General features: G+C 38.0%; 1 protein-coding gene across 9 annotated transcripts in view; it reads left to right on the top strand.

Moving 5' to 3' along the window:
• The window catches only part of NRXN3 (neurexin 3), a 1,573,300-nt gene that overhangs the window by 569,829 nt on the left and 986,321 nt on the right, over nucleotides 1–17,150 (top strand). The gene's annotated exons all lie outside the window — the stretch shown is intronic.

Here is a 17,150-nt window from a genome sequence, read left to right on the forward strand (position 1 = left end):
GTGCCCAACTCCACCCAAGGGCTGAGAGGTCAGTGCTTGGGAGGCACATATGGAATCCATTCATGACAGCCAAAGTGGGAATTAGTTTATTTTGCTAGTTAAGGGAGTGGGTAGTAAAACTATTTGACCTTCAGCTGGGCAGACAACTAGAGAGAGGGAGCTAAACTTATACTGTGGTCACCTGAGTTGGGGAATAATTGCTCTCCCCATTTTGTTTGCCTGGCATACTTTTTATTCGTGCTTGAAAACCCAACTAGCTGCCCCTCTTGGAAACTACTTTTCTCAGGCATACTTCATAGCTTACACGTTTGTCCTTGAATGGGCTGCATATGTTACAATGATTCCTTGACAAGTTTATTTCCCTTACTAGAGTCAATGTGAGATTGTGAACAATGGCTCACTCATCTGTACTGCTACTCTCCAGTAGAGTGAATTTATTGACCGAAGTGTTTGCAGTAAATGTTTATTGGATGAATAAATGTTGAAACCTGTATGCATTACAGCTGTTACACCACCCATCGATTCTTTGGGCAAGGTCACCTGGCTTCTCTTTGTTTTAATCTGCATGTCCATAACTGGCAGAGACTTCTCACATAGCTGGTTGTATCTAGTTGGGGTATCCTCTGAGCTTCTCAGTGGTTATGACAAAAAGAACTTTAACAATCTGTGAGCCATTAGGGAGATTGAAATGCCTGCAGCTGAAGGAGAGAGTATTTATGTGGAAACTCAGAACCTCGCCTGTTGAGTAGTCCTTGTTTTGCATGAGTGCCAGAGGTAATTCCAAGGAGAAGTCACTCAGCCTAGGTTTTGAGATGCTCTTTGCCAGCTGAACCTGGCATATTAGTATAAAAGTTTAGTAATCATGGGTGCTTCTTGGCAAGCTCCTATTGCCATAGGACCTCTCTTTCTCTTTACCCTGAACAGCTTCTTATAAGGCAAAATAAGGGGGAAAGTAAGCAATGGGAAGGGAAAAAGTGCATCCAAATGCATAAGCAAAGTAATTTCTCTGTAGTTTTTTTATAACCATAAACTTATGTGTAATAAGTCATTTGCCAAAGGAACATATTTATAGTAGTATACTTAACCAATTACATTGCAAAAAGTATTAATTGCTCTTAGGGTGCTTTTAAAAAACAATCTTTCAAATATCTTACCCCTCTCTACTACCATCATCAGTATCAATAATTTCCAGCTTGATACTTGTCTGAATGATAAGAATCCCCAGACCAGATTGCTGGTATCTGAAACATACTGAGTTGCATGTGATGAGCCAACTTCTTAAAACCACACATTCCTTTCTTCCTTGGACTCAGTGTCTTGTCTTTGTGGGTCCTGAAATGGAGAGAAGCAGTCACATGAAACAGAGCCAGTGCTGCAGTAAAAGAGGCCTGACCCAACATACCTTGGTGCATTCAGGCCAGCAGCATATAGTGTTTTGGGAGGAACCTGGGTTTTTCAGTCAGCCCCACCCCAGCTTGTCACTGGGGCAGAGTTCTTGAACCTTCTCTTCCCAACACTCCTCATCTTTAAAGTGAGGTTTGTGTTTCCCAGAGAACTGTCGGGATGGTTAACTACAAAAAATCTGACTGCGTGTCAAGATCCTCAGCACTCAGGTTGCACCTACACTCCAGCAAAATTTCCCAGTAACTCCTTGCATTAGCTTTTCTCTTGGTGCAAACAAATCACCCCAGACTTAACTGCTTAAAACAACACATATATTACCTGGCAGTTTCTGTAAATCTTAAGTCCAGGCATGGATTAGTTGGGTTCTCTAGGCTTTAAGGACTCACAAGGCAGTAGTGAAGGTGTCAGCCAGGGCTGTGTGCTCATCTGAGACTCATGATCTTCTTCCAAACTCACATGGTGGTTGTCAGGATTCAACATCTTGCAGTCGTAGGACTAAAGCCTTCAGCTTCTAGAAGCTTCCCACAGTTCCCCAACATGTGGCCTTTTCCACAGGCAGTTTACAATACAGCCACTTGCTCTTTTGAAGCCAACGTTAAAGAAAGAAGTATTTTTATATATTTATATTCATTAATATAATCACAGGAGGAACATACATCTCTGACCTCAGCCTTATTCTCTTGGTTAGAAGCAAGCCCCAGGTCCCACCCACACTGAAGGGTAGGGAATTACACAAAGTGTGAACAGCTGGCGGGGAGGAGCATCATTGGGGGTCTCCATGGGATTTGCCCACTATACTCTCAAAGTTCAAGCCACAGTGTGCCTTCCTGTCTGTGTTGTTTGCACATTGTTTCAGTGAAACCAGTTTAATCTTTACAGAAAAGTACCTGGGGAAGTGTGAGCTGTTTTCACATCCCTCACCAGTGCAGACAAAGATAACTGAGTCAGGGCTTTTGTTTCGTATGGGTCCAGACTCAGTCTCACAGTTTTTTGAAGGACAGAAGCTTACCATTTGATCAAGGCTGGAAAGTGGCATAAAACCTATTTGCCATTCTGAACCCAGGAACATAGGTTTGCCCAGCATTGTAGAAAGGGAAGTGATCTCAGCTCTGAGCCTGAGGTCTTTACCACACTGGGCCTCTTTGTAAGGACTGTGATGATTCATGTGGAACTAACAGGAATACTGGCATATAAAATGTGCCCTTTACCCTGTTCCCTAACAGGAAAAATCAGAGAAAAGCATTAAAGCCAGCTGGATGGCAATGCAATAAAACACAATTGTGTTTACAAAGAAAAAGAAGTATAGGCTATGAAAGTAGAGAAGTTGTTAACGTAGCAGCTAAGACAGTCTGTGCATTTGGGTTCCTTGAGAAGGAGAAATATGTCTGTAAATAAGTTTATTTCTCTGGAAATATTTGCTTTTCTCTGTATGCCTCTTCACATGCTAAGAGTTTCCTTATCATGCCTTCATGTTTATATGAGTGAATTACTAGGAATGCTATTATTCTCATTATTTCCTGAGCTTTACAAGACATAAAAGAACACCCTGTGCCTGTCCTTGGGCTCATTTTAAGTTAGAGAAAAACAAAATTCATATTTAAGAAAAAGTTCTTGTAAGATGTAGAGACATAGTATTGATCTAAGGCTCATTTGTTTTAACAGAAGTCCTTAGTCATGGATTATCAGTAGAAAGCATTATATAGTAAGTGCAATCTTAACAATACCTTGTTCTTCTAGTTGCATAAAGGATCACTACAGAATAAGAAACAAGCAAAGATTATTTTACTGGTAGAAATGGAGAAAAGATATATGCATCTATTTTGCGTATTTGGGTATAGGTACAAATATATGTGAATAGGTCCTATGGAAAGAAACTGTTTCTGAATATCTTTTCTACCCTTAAACATCTGGCACAGTGTTAGGTACGTAGTAAGCATGTAATTAATACTTAAATATTTTGGGAACAGGGTTTGGGTACTAACACGTCACTATTTGGCTCCCATCATTTACTCCAGGGAAATGGAAATTAATTGCCAAAAAGCCCCCAAACCAATCTTGGTAATCCATAACCTTATTTTAATCCTGGAGACTGTAGATGGTAACTCCTTTGTCATTTCTGTGGAATAGAATGTATGAGTGATTTTTAAGTAAATATGTATGGGCCTATTTTACTTACTTTGAAGATAACTTAATATCCATGCACTTGGTCACTGGATGAAAATGTATCCTGGGGCAAAAATATGCATAAATGGCTCTTGCTTCTCCCTTCCTATTTTTAAAAATTGTCAGGTTTGCTGACTGGGGAAATAGTGGCCAAATGACTGAATAGGTAAGAGCATTTGAAAATTAAAAAAAAAATGGGGCGCCTGGGTGGCTCAGTCAGTTAAGCGTCTGACTTCGGCTCAGGTCATGATCTCACGGCTCATGGGTTCGAGCCCCGCGTTGGGCTCTGTGCTGACAGCTCGGAGCTCGGAGCCTGGAGCCTGCTTCGGATTCTGTGTCTCCCTCTTTCTGCCCCGCCCCCGCTCACACTCTGTGTCTCTTTCTCTCAAAAAAACAATAAATAAACATTAAAAAAACATTTTGGGAGAACTTTCAGAGACTCAAACTGACTGCCTTTTATAGTGTATGCCACTTCATGGTTGATCAGTAATTTTTAAATAAAGGAATAAATGTCCAATCAAATGGGAAATTAGTGGCCAGGGGAAGCCTAGCTAGAATTGAGGCTTTCTTATGCCAAGTTTAGTGTAATTTCTACTATACTAAAAAAATAAAGAAAGAAATTGCAAAGCAGATTTAGAGAGGAGGGACAAAGTGGGGAAATCAGCAGGAGAGATGGAGGGAAAGGCCTGTTAAGAAAAGTGAAGATTTTAGGAGGTACTAAAGGGAGCTGTCCTGAATCCTGGCAAATAGCACTTCGTTCTCATAAAAGGCATCGTAACTTTCTGTCTAGTCATTAGAGGTAATGCATATAGGAGGGAAGTAGCAATCAGAACAGTGCAGTTTGGTGGAGGGCCCTTTAACAGAATCCGCCTGTGGTTCTGTGCTAGTGTTAATGCTTGCCTTATTCTAGTCTCCTGGGCTTCGTAAACGCTTTGCACCACTTAAGTCAGGCCATGGTTGTGAAGTGTGCTGAACACCTTCACAGGTAGCACCGCGGAGCTAGACTGGGCAACCCCAGCTCTAATGGGCTTGATTGTGGTCTCTGGAGAGAAAACCACCTCTTGACAGCTGCTGCAGGACAGCTGCTGGGAGGTTTGGGAGGAAGATGTAGTACTGCAATTTGAGGGATCGATGTCTAAGCTATTCAGTACTTCCTGACACCTCAGTTGGATTCTGGGTGGTTCCCCAGGGGGTACAATCTAACCATCATCCACATAAATTTATCTGTCCCCTAATAGGGGCCCATCACTGTCTTATAAGAGCCGCAGAGTCTAGTTTTAGAGGTAGGACAGGTGTGCATGAAATGATGAATAAGCATTAATAGCAGAGTTGCATACTTCTTGCACCCTATTCAGAATGTAGAGGAAGAAGAGATCCGAGGGGACTGCAGTGCTCAAAACTGAGAGGAGAGGAGCAGAATTTGAAGGCACTGGGCATGTTTTGGAGAAAGAGACAGTGGCCTCAGGGTAGATTCTAGGGAGTGAGACAGCCTGTTGATAGGGAAGACAAATGGACACAAAGTGGCTTGACTGGAATAAAATGTGTTTCTTTTGGTTGTATCAAGGAAAAAGTCAAGTTTGTTTGTCTTGAACACGCTCTACCTCTTGTTAATTTCCTTTGCTTGCAAAGAGGTATCAGCCTCAGACTCAGACTTTGAGGGGCAGTGTTATCTTCTGAGACTTGATTAACATTATATTATTTCTATTTTATGTATTTTTGTGGCTAACTTCTATAGGTAGATACTAGTTACCTAAAGCTAGATACTAGTTTTCTTTCTATATTACTACTGTAAATTGATTTAAAAATGAAAACATGTTGGGGTGCCTGGTTGGCTCAGTCAGTTAAGCATCTGACTCAATTCTTGATTTCGGCTGTAGGTCATGATCTCATGGTTCATTAGATTGAGTCAGGCTCTGTGCTGACAGTGCAGAGCCTGCTTGGGATTCATTCTCTCTCTCTCTCTCTCTCTCTCTCTCTCACTCTCACTCTCACTGCCCCTCCCCCTTAAATAAATAAACATTTAAAAAACCAAAATGAAAATATATGTAAGTAAAAAGAAGTGAAGGAATTAAAAAAGATGAAGTGAATAAGAATTGAGGCAGTACATGGGTGTAGTACATATATGATGTTGCTACATATCCCTGATCAAAGTCTGGGAAAACCACTGTTGGTAAATAGCGGTCACCGTGAGAAGTTGATCCTGGCTTTCAAGCAGCCAATTTCCTTCCATTACTCAGCATGGATATTCCAGCAAAATGGAATTGCTGCATTATTGCCCACGAATCATTCATGAATTTCTCCCTTATATATCTGCTGTCCATCTTTCTTCAAAGCAGAAATGTTTTCTTCAGAGCACTCAAGCCTGGCCTTATACTTAAGGTCCTGGTACATATTTCCTGGCTATATGAGTGAAAGAATGAGTCAGTAAATAAATCAATTATGACTTTATGACAAAAAAATTCCATCTTATGATATTAGGTCTGAGTTAGAGTAATGTCAATGAAAAGTAGGAGTAGGGAACTAATCCATGTGATATTTGTAAGTGAAAAATAAAAAAGCAGATCTAGGTCAGTGCTTCCCAAACTTGAACCTGCACACAGATCATGTGGAGATCTTGTGGAGACGCATATTCTGATTCAGCAGGTCTGGGATGGGGCCTGGGAGTCTGCATTTCTAACAGGCTCCCAGGGGATGCTGATGCTGTTGATCAGTGCATATATGTTGAATTATAAAGTTTTAGGTCTTATGGGAAAGGGGGAAAATCAGAGTAACCTCCAGTATTTTGTAGCACTTTAACTTTTTGTTCAAAGAGAGGGAGGCAAACCATAAGAGACTCTTAAATACAGAGAACAAACTGAGGGTTGCTGGAGGGGAGGTAAGTTGGGGGATGGGTTAAACAGATGATAGGCATTAAGGAGAGAGCACTTTTTGGGATGAGCCCTGAGTGTCATATATAAGAGATGAATCACTGGGTTGTACTCCTGAACCTGAGACTACACTGTATGTTAACTAACTTGAATTTAAATTAAAAAATGCTGTTTTAAAGAAGAAATCTGAAAAAAAATCCTCTAAACATTCAAGGAAATTCTTTTCTCTGTAAACTTCAGCAATGTCCTTCAGTTCTACAAACTTTTTTTCTTTCTATAACTCATGTTTTTGTCATGTTTTCTTCTTGTTTCTTATAAATACAGAGGGCTGACTGGCCCTTAATAAACACTGAGCCGAGGAACCTTGTGAAATATTGCATAATTATGACCTCATTAAGGTGGGGTTGTTTGCACTTGAGGAATGAAGTTGCCCAAGATCCCACAGTAAGGGGTGAAGCTGTTCCAACAAACTCTACCTCTAAATGGGTGCTTTTTGCCTTGATATTCATTGCCATCCAATAGCAAAATCTTTCAACCTAAATTATTCCCCCAGCTCCTGGGACTGCTGGAGGGTGATTTGTGGGTCAAGCTATTGAGTGTTACAGGGGTGAGACTCCTGCTCCCTTCCTTTCTTTGCCCTTCTTCCCCAGAAGCATGGGGAAGAAAACATGGAGTATCAGCCAGGTCCTTCCCTGCTGCAGGGAGGTGCCTATTAGCCAGACCTGATAATTATCATTTTACAGAAGTACATTTTGGGCATGAGCAAATCTCTGATAGCAGGATAAAGAACCAACACAGAATTCAATTCCCTCCTTCCTCTGTGGATTATAAACTTTACTTGTCTTTATTTTATTTTTAAAATTTTTATTTTAGGTTTAAAACTTCAGTAAAGAACTACAAATTAAGTGGTGTACTATATAGTCTTTCAGCTCACATGCTGTCGCTAGGCTGTAATTACTGCTTGACACTCTTCCTCAATTTTGACACCTTAACCAGCCTGAAAAACCAAAACACTATTATTTACTTGTTTTAGGTTGGTTTTCTTCAATTAATTTTAATAATCCATGCACTTTTCTTTCTTAATTTATTTGCATATGCTATGTTTCTGTGATGTTTCCCAGAAGTATGGAATTAGCTATGCTAGATACTATATTCGGAAGACTCAACAGTCCCACAACATTGCAATGGTTAAAGACCAGGACTGAAACCTAAATCCCAGTGGTTTAGAGAGAATTTGTGATTAAAAAACAAAAAAAATCAGGACCTGAGGTCTCTTGGAGGAGAGGAGGGATATCTGCAAATATCTATCATGTGTAAATATATGTATAAAAATATACACATATTTGTATGTGTTAATGTATGTATATATACATATTTATGTATATATAATAAAATCAGTATATGCCTATTTTGAAAAAAACTGGGAAATATTTAAAAAGAAAAAGATAACTATTACTCAAAATTTATCAGCCAGAAGTAACTGGAATGTACGTTTTAGTATAGTAATCATTTTTTCATACATAGGAGAGAATGCATTTAATTTTCTTGATATTTCTGATTTTTAACCTAACATTCTATTATAAACAGTCTCCTATGTTCTAAGTCTTTGACATTTTTATTATTTTAAATTGCATATGTTTTTTCTGTATCATCAAATTAATGAATATTTACTGCAGGAAATTTGGCACATACTGAAACATATGAAGAAGAAAAATAAAATCCATGATTTCACTGCTCACAGTTAATAGCCATTATGATTTAGCGTGTTTTCTTCATATATAGATATGTAGATTTTAATGAACTAAATAAAATTTAATAATTTCTAACAAAACTGAGTCTTATTACAGCACTGTAATCTTTTTGCCACTTAAATTTTAGCATAAGCTTTTCCCATGTTAATAAACGTTCTTTAAAATGATTTTTAAGTGACTATAATATTCCATTGTGTTATTAACAAATCTTATTAATAAATCATAAAAATCCAGTATATAACCTAAATGAGACCAAGAATTCATTCAGCCCTCATCTGTATCTAAACAAAGGGAATAATTTTCTAGTTTGTGAGTTAACATGTTATCATAGTTCCTTATATGATGTGTGGCTCAAATATCAAAATATATCTTAAAAGATGCTGTGCTATGAATATCCATTATTATTATCATTAACATTAATAGCTATCACCTATTGATCTCTATGTATTAGCCATCATGTACATTATCTAGTCAATATTTGTAAGTCTTTGAAATGGATACTATTATCCCCATTTTATTATAGTTGACGAACCTGAGAGTCAAAAATAGAGGCTAAATAACTCATGGCTAATGAGTGGCTTAGCTTAGATTCCAACTATCTAATTCCACCATCCGTGCTCTTAACCACTACACCTTATCCATTTAATATTATCAATAGATTCATCGGTACCTTTCCTGAGTGTATTTATTTTCAGCCTGTATACCTCCTGGATAAGATGACTCATAATCAATATTTTCATTCCACACCTAATGCGTATAGTTTGCTATGCTCAGTTCTGTTAAGAAACAGAAGTAAAAGCAATGGTATTTACTCAGAAGCTTCTTATAGTCTCATTAGGGGTGCAGTGTGTAAACATGTACAAAATTAAATTAATGCAAGACTTCAGCATGTATACAGATATCCATCCCATGGTACTGCGGGAATAATTTCCAAATCAGCATTGGGGTCCAGAGGAATGACTTGTCATTGTGCCATAGAAGAGCTCGTAATATTTTATCAAGTCAATAACTGTCTCTGATACAGAGAATAGATCACTGTTGGTAATCATAAAATATTCTCATTTTAATTTAAAGACATGCCCCTTCATTTTGGCATTCCTGAATTTGTTAAAGAAGCCATGTTTGATTTCTTTATTTTACAATGATTTTATTTGGCCAGTTATGGATTGTGTTAACCATTGGGGACTTACAAAAGCCAACATTATATATGATGTCAGAGTCCATTTCAGATGGGCATGTACCCACACCTAATGTAGCAGGCTTTAGTAAAATACAGTCTACAGAAGTTGTTTTATGGAACATAGTCATGTGGCCATTTTTCATGAACAGATATTCAGGCACAAATAAATATAATGCTAGCTATATTTGGAGTTTATGAGTTATCTACCAGACCCACCCCACATTTTAACTCTGACTCTTAGATCAGTAGTGTAACCAGAGTTCCAACATTGAGTTGTGGAATCTCAAAGGGCTTGCCCTTTTATCATTCTATCTTGTCTCTGATTAAATACCTTCTTTGCATAGATCCTTATATAACAGAGATAGATATAATCCTTCTAATAGTCTCATAATTTTGTATAAACCAAGGCAGATAATCATATAGGGGATATGGATTTAGGGAAATTCATTCTGTCAATAATTGTGAATAGAAGTTTATAGGTCATTGTGGTATTATATTTAATTCCTTTTCATCTTATTATATATTTGGCTCAGGATATAAAATGTGTACTGACATGAGATCTGTGCATTAGATGCTTATTTATCTTTCTTTGAATAATTCCTCTCTGAAACAAACTGTTGCTGATAAAAATGCTAGATGGTTAGTCTCATTTGTGAGGATTCGTGACCTGCATTGTGAAGGACTTGATTAGAAATGTTGAACTTTGGAGCTGAAAGGAATATCTGAATTTATTGAATCCAGGAGTTCTCAAACTTCCATGTGCATCAGAGTCTATCTGGAGGGCTTAGTAAAACACAGCTTGCTGGTCCCACCTTTGAAGCTTCTAATTCAGTAGGTCTGTGGTAAGGCCTGGGAACATGCATTCTAACATGTTTCTAGGTGATGCTGACGTTGCTGATTTAGGAACTGTGCTTTGAAAACCACTGCTCTAGTTTGAGGCTTGCTTTTTTCAGATGAGAAAACTGAGAACACATAAGAGGTCATCCAGGTCCATGTATAAACCAAATCCTGCCCCTTCACTGCTAAAAACACTTCTGTGGTTTCTTGCTGCGCTTAGAATAAAATCCCAAATCCCAGATGTTCTGTTTGGTGCCTCGCCATCCCTCCATACATGATCCTCATAGAGATTTATTGCACTTTATTCCAATTATTCATGGGCGATGTTCTTATTTTGGCATAAAAAAAATTATTGGGGGGGGGGGCAATGCACAGAACAGAGTGAAGGTTTGACTTCTAAGAGCTTTTAATACCATTTTTCAATGCTTGCCATTTCCATGGGGCTCCAAATACAGCTGATATTAGCCTTATGCTTAGTGATTTATCAGTCTACACCTCCATGTAATGGGTCCATCTTGATTTCTCTGTATATTTTATCTGGCTGAGAATTTGATCCTCATTATAATAATAACTAATATTTATTAATTATTATAATGCAGCTTTGTGCCGCATACCATGCCAAGCATTTAACAAACATTATCACATTGAATCTTCATAAAAGCCATAAAAGTTAGGTATTATTTACATCTATTTTACCAAAGAGGGAACTGAGACTTAGAGGATTAAGCAGATTTTTGAATGTCACACTGCTGATAAGAGGCAGTATTAAGATTCAGACTCTGACTTCTGGGGCTAGAATCTCTATTCTTAAATAGTAAGTGATACTGAGTCACAGTTATAGCCTGGGGTAACTACTGTGTTTGTCTTAACAGCCCCAACTGGTCAAATAATGACAATCTCTCCTCCTGGCTGCTGTTATACTGATCATTTATCATAAAATCAGGTGGTGCCTTTGGAGGAAAAGAAAGGAGCTTTAGCTTGAAAGGATGCTTAAAGAACATATGAAGAGATTAAATTGGAGTTCAGCATGGTCACATTAAATCAAAGTTTGATACCTCAGGGTATTGTATCCTTTGGCTGGATAATTGAAGAATTTATGTAAGAGTCAATAGAAGATAGACAATTGGTCTACTTTATATGCTACGTTTCAACTGTTTTTGAGAATAGTTTATCCTTCCTGCATCTTCAATCATAGAAAAGTCTAACACACTGAGATTGTTTTTATTAAGGGTAAAGGAATTCCACATGTGGCAGCCCATGGGGTAAGAACAGTAGAATTTTTAGTCCAAAGTTACAAAAGGACCTCAGGGGTGCCTGGGTGGCTCAGTCTGTTAGGCATCCCACTCTTGATTTCAGTTCAGATTGTGAGATTGAGCCCCATGTCGGGCTCCATGCTGCCAGGTTAGAGTCTGCTTGGGGGGATTCTCTCTCCCTCTCTCTCTGCCCCTCCCCTGCACATACACTCTCTCAAAAAAAAAAAAAAAACAAAAAAAAAAACTCAAGACAACCTTTATTATTAATATATTTTTTATTTGAGAGAGAGAGAAAGAGAATCTTAAACAGGCTTCATACTCAGTGCAGAGCCCGATGTGGGGCTTGATCCCATGACACTGGGATCATGACCTGAGCAGAAATCGAGAGTTGGACACTCAACTGAGCTGCCCAGGCACCCCAAATAAATAAACTTAGGGAAAAAAAAGGACCTCGGGGTGCCTGGGTCTCTCAGTCAGTTAAGCATCTGACTTCAGCTCAGGTCATGATCTCAGGGTTCCTGGGTTCAAGCCGCACATCAGGCTCTCTACTATCAACCTTGAGCCTGCTTCCAATCCTCTGTCCCTGCTCTCTCTGCTCCTCTACCACTTGTGTGTGTGCTCGCTGTCTCTCTCTCTCTCTCTCTGTCTCTCTCTCTCTCTCTCTCTCTCTCAAATTAAATAAATAAACTTAAAAAAATAAGGATCTCAGACAAACACTGCTATCTTAGTGAAGTCAGTTTTGGTCAAGACTCAGTCATTGGTCAAATGAACAAATATGCTCTATTTCTTAAGGATCAGACAAAATTGCCGCTATCTTATTTTCTTCCTGGTCAAGTCTGAAGTAAGATGAGTTTTACACAAGTAAATTCCTCCAGTGCTTTGTTTGTTCACTTGTTTCCTCTTAGCAAAAACTATTTTACCTGAAACTATCAGTACTTCCTGAAATTTTGTCCTAGAAAAAATTCTTCCTTCTTTCCCTATCTTTTTTTCTTTCTCTCTTATTTTCTTTTATTCAAGCTTTAATTCCCTTATTCTTTCTGCACATAATTATTTCACACCCGCAATGTGTCATCCATACCATATTTATATTAAATATGGAAACCCACTAGAAATGAAGTCTAAATATGGAACCTTTGTAGTGCTGAGACTGCCTGTCATGAAGTCCCTTGTGTGATTCAGAAACTGAACCAACATGGATGGAAATACATGCCCAGTTTTATATCATTATACTACCTTTCATTCCAAAGCAACACTATATGTGCATTCAATATGCACTTCTAATGAAATTTCTAAATAAAACACTAGGCAATATAATTTTGTATTTTTTTTTGAATCATAAACAAGGAGGGTATTTTTTAGGAATATAAGGATGATGCAGCATTAGGAAATATATTAATTAAATGTAATATAAAATGATAATGATATTAAAGCCAAAGAAGGAGAACATGTTATTTAAATAACTACAAAAATATTTGATATAATCAGTATATACTGATTATTGAAAATCTGAACGTGCTTAGATGGGAATAGAACTTTTTATTTTGATAATGGGAAGTTATCATGAACACAGAGCAAATATCATATTTATACAGATTAGGAACAAAATAAGGATACCCAGTATCACTTTTGCTTGTTGAAGTGGAGAGCCTAGCCAATAGAATAAGAAAATAATTCTTAAAAATTAGGTGCATAAGGGTTGGAGAAATATGCTGGACTTTCCTCATTTGTAGAAAGTCCTTGAGGGATCTATTGGTTAGCTAGAAGTTATTTCATCAAGTTTGTTGGATAGAAGATAAGCACATAAGCTGAATTAGCTTTCTGTACAATTATAATTACCAGTTAAAAGGTAGAACAGAAAGAATTCCATATGTAATAGTAACAAAAATATAAAGTAGCTGAGAATAAATCTAAAATGATTGAAGAACTTTATGAAAAATAATGACAACACTATTATTTTTTAAAGAGTTATTTATTTTTGAGAGAAGCACAAGCGGGGAAGGGGCAGAGAGAGAGGGGGACAGAAAATTCAAAGTGGGCTCTGAGCTGAAAACAGCCAGCCCGATGTGGGGCTTGAATTTACGAACCATGAGGTCATGTTCTGAGCCGAAGTCAGATGCTCAGCCGAAGTCTGAGCCACCTAGGTGCCCCAACAAGAATATATGAAGACTATAAGGTCTTGAATAAATCACCAGTATCTGTCGTGTTCATGCATGAGTAGTAGGCTCAATAAAGATGCCAGTTCTCCCAACAATATTTTGTAAACCCTGTACAGCTCCACTCAAAATTCTAACAGTATCTTTTGGAACCTGACACAGCTGACCCTATAAACTCACATGTAAGTTCAGGGGTCCGAAGCAGCCAAGACAATTCTGGGGGAAGGAGGAGAGAACGATAGCAAAAAGACTTGTCCTACTTGGGTATTAAGACGTATTTTATACCCAAAGTAATTAGAATCATATGAAACAGGCACACAGACCTGTGAGACAGAATGGAGCTCAGGAGCTATCTCATGTAGTGTCAAAAGTGATGCATGGCCAGGTTGATGTTACAAATTGGTGGTTAATGAACAAACCAGTTAGTAAATGGTACAGGGATAATTGGTTATCCTTTTTTTTTTAAGTTTATTTATTTTGAGAGAGAGAAAGCACGAGTTGGGGAGGGGCAGAGAGAGAGGGGGAGAGAGAGAATCCCAGGCTCAAACCTATGAACTAGAAGATCATGACCTGAGTCAAAGTTGGATGCTTAACTGACTGAGCCACCTAGGCACCACTAATTGGTTAACCTTAAGGAAAAGAAAACTAAATTTCATCTTATACTAAACATGAAAATGAATTAAGAGTATTTAAAAATGTAAGTATAAAATGCAAAACTTTAAAAATTTCAGAAGGAATTAAAGGTGAATAGCTCCATGACCCGTGGGTGGAGATTTATTTTTAAAACGCCTGAAAGAGGGGTGCCTGGGTGGCTCAGTTGTTTGAATGTCTGACTCTTGATCTTGGCTCAGATCATGATCTCACAGTTTGTGAGTTTGAGCCCCGCATCGGTCTCTTTGCTGACAGTGTGGAGCCTGCTTGGAATTCTCTCTCCTTCTCTCTCTGCCCCTACCCCACTTATGCTATCTTTGTCTCAAAATAAATAAATAAACTTTAAAAATTTTTAAAAAGCCTGAACACACAGACCATAAAGAAAATATTGATAATCCTCGTTACAATTAAATTTAAATTTTATGTTTAAAGGAAACTGTGATTAATAATAGATAAGCCACAGACTGGGAGAAGCTATTGGCAATGAATGTAATGTATAAAGGATTGGTATCATAAGTTGTATAAGGAATTCCTACAAGTCAACAACAACAACAACAAAGACAACCCAACAGGAAAATGAACAAGGGATATGAATAAGCAGATCACTGATGCCAAAACCAAAATGGATAGTAAACATGTAAAAGAATGTCTAGCCATGCTAGTAATCTTTACAATGCAGATAGAAAAGATATTGTGCTATTAACTTCATCCACCCAGTTAGCAAAAATTAATGATTCTCATGATATTAAGTGTTGGCAAAGAGGAAGAACAAGGAATGCCCTCATATCCTAAATAGTGGGAGCGTAATTAGGGTATCCACTTTGGAATGCAGTTTAGCATTGAGATTGAGCATGACATTTGGCCTAGCAATTGCATGTCTATGTAAATGCTTTAGAGAAACTCTCAAGTTGACAGTTAGTAGAATACACATTGGAATGCTGTTTGCAATGTAAAAAAAATATATGTGTAATATGTATATATGTATATATATAAAAGCGGAAGATGAATGAATGGTTTGTGGTGTTTGTGTACAACAGAATCCCATCTAATAGTGGAGCAAAACATGCAACAATGTTGGTGAACCTCAAGACCATAATCTTGAATGAAAACAAATTATGGAATAACATGTGCAGAGTGATGCCATTTATGTGAAGTTTATTAACAAGTAAAATAATCCAAAATACTTTGTCGAGATCCTCATTTACTGTATAAAAGATATAAAAGCTTTCATAAACATGGTGACTGTCCCAGTAAAAGGTTACTTTTGGGAAGAGAAGGGAGCACGGCTGCTGCAAAGGGGGTTTACCTCAGCCTGTCTGTAATATTCCATTTCTTGAAAAAAATAATATGAAACAAATACATCAGAATGTTAAGCAATTAACAAAAGCCAGATTTAGGTACACAGGTATTATTTACTTATTTCTACTTGTTTAAATATAATATTTCAAAGTTGAATAAAGAACTGCCTAGACTCTCTGAGATATGGATGTCAAGTGCACAGCCAAGTTTACTCCCTGAGTTCTTGCACTTCCTGCTCTCAATGGACTGATCAAAACTGTATATGACCACATAGCATAACTCTTCAGACTCTCTGGGGAAATGTCAAAATTGTGAATAGAAATGCTGAAATACCAAAATTCGACTGTAGATATACAAAACCAACTAAAGACTTAAAGCATAAAAATGAAAACAAAACAAAATAAAAGCTGTTTGATAGGGAGATCAGAAGAATATACGATTTTCTCTTTGCCCCTAAAATCGAAACCAGATACTGGCTGTAGCCTTTCTGAAGGATTATCTGTCTATATGAAAACTGCCAGCCTGAAAACCACACAATGTAATATAAAGCAAAACAAAACGAAACCTGCTCATGTGAAAGGAAAAGAATACTCCACAAAATGGCTGCACCTTCCCACATACATCCTTCAGCTCCCCAAACAGCTTTTCCATCCTTGACCTTCTTACTGGAAACCTCTCCTAAGCACTTACACACAGCTCTGCAAATGTTAGGGTGACATTTGGAGTGGGCTTGCGTGATCAGCTCACCCGTCGTCTGGGCTCCCCCAGGGGCCTGCCAAGCTCCAGCACAGCGGTATTAGCCTTGCAGGCCTCACCTCCCAGAGCTAGCAATAACATTTACCAGCTACAGTTTTCTCCATCTTCAAATATTTCCTTTGGCCCACGTGACAGTGATCCAGCTTCTCCATAGACTGAGACCTGAAGAGAGTAGTTTAGAGAGAGGAGAGCCCTCCTTTACGAACTTTTAACATTTACCTTTCATCAGAGATTTTACTTGTGTTTTAATTGGGCTTCCCTCCTAGGATTCTGATATGTTTGGGAAAAATTAATTACTAAAATTGCACACCTGTATGTGTGTGTGTGGGGCACACCTTTGATTATTCTCATGTCGGTGGAAACTGAAAAAAATGTTTCTGGTTGGTGAAGAATCAGATCTGAGTGCTCGCTGAAATCCTTAGGAATCCAGAGTTAGCTGGGAAATTGTACAATTATTAATCATAACTGTAGAAAATAATTTTGGAGCCTTGCCAAGCTTAATAGATGCCCAGACCTAGGTTAGTCAAGAGTTAACGAAGTCAAGATGGCCTCGTTTGTTTGTTGTATCTACAGTGCCTGAATGAATGAATGAATGAATTGATGAGAAATGAATTGAACATCCTTTCAACAGCCTAATGAGTTATGTATTAATATTATCTTTTTTACTAATGAGGATGCTGAGTCTCAGAGAGATTAAGTAGCTTGTCCAGTTATAAACCTAGCTAGTGTCAGCCTGAGAACTTCTTGCTCTGCAGCAATCTGTACTTACAGGGACACGTATAAGTCAGAAATATGATAACACTGGTGGGAAGAATCAAAGATGACTAAGGACACGG

The sequence above is a fragment of the Panthera leo genome, chromosome B3 (genome assembly GCF_018350215.1).
Source record: "Panthera leo isolate Ple1 chromosome B3, P.leo_Ple1_pat1.1, whole genome shotgun sequence".
NCBI lineage: Eukaryota > Metazoa > Chordata > Mammalia > Carnivora > Felidae > Panthera > Panthera leo.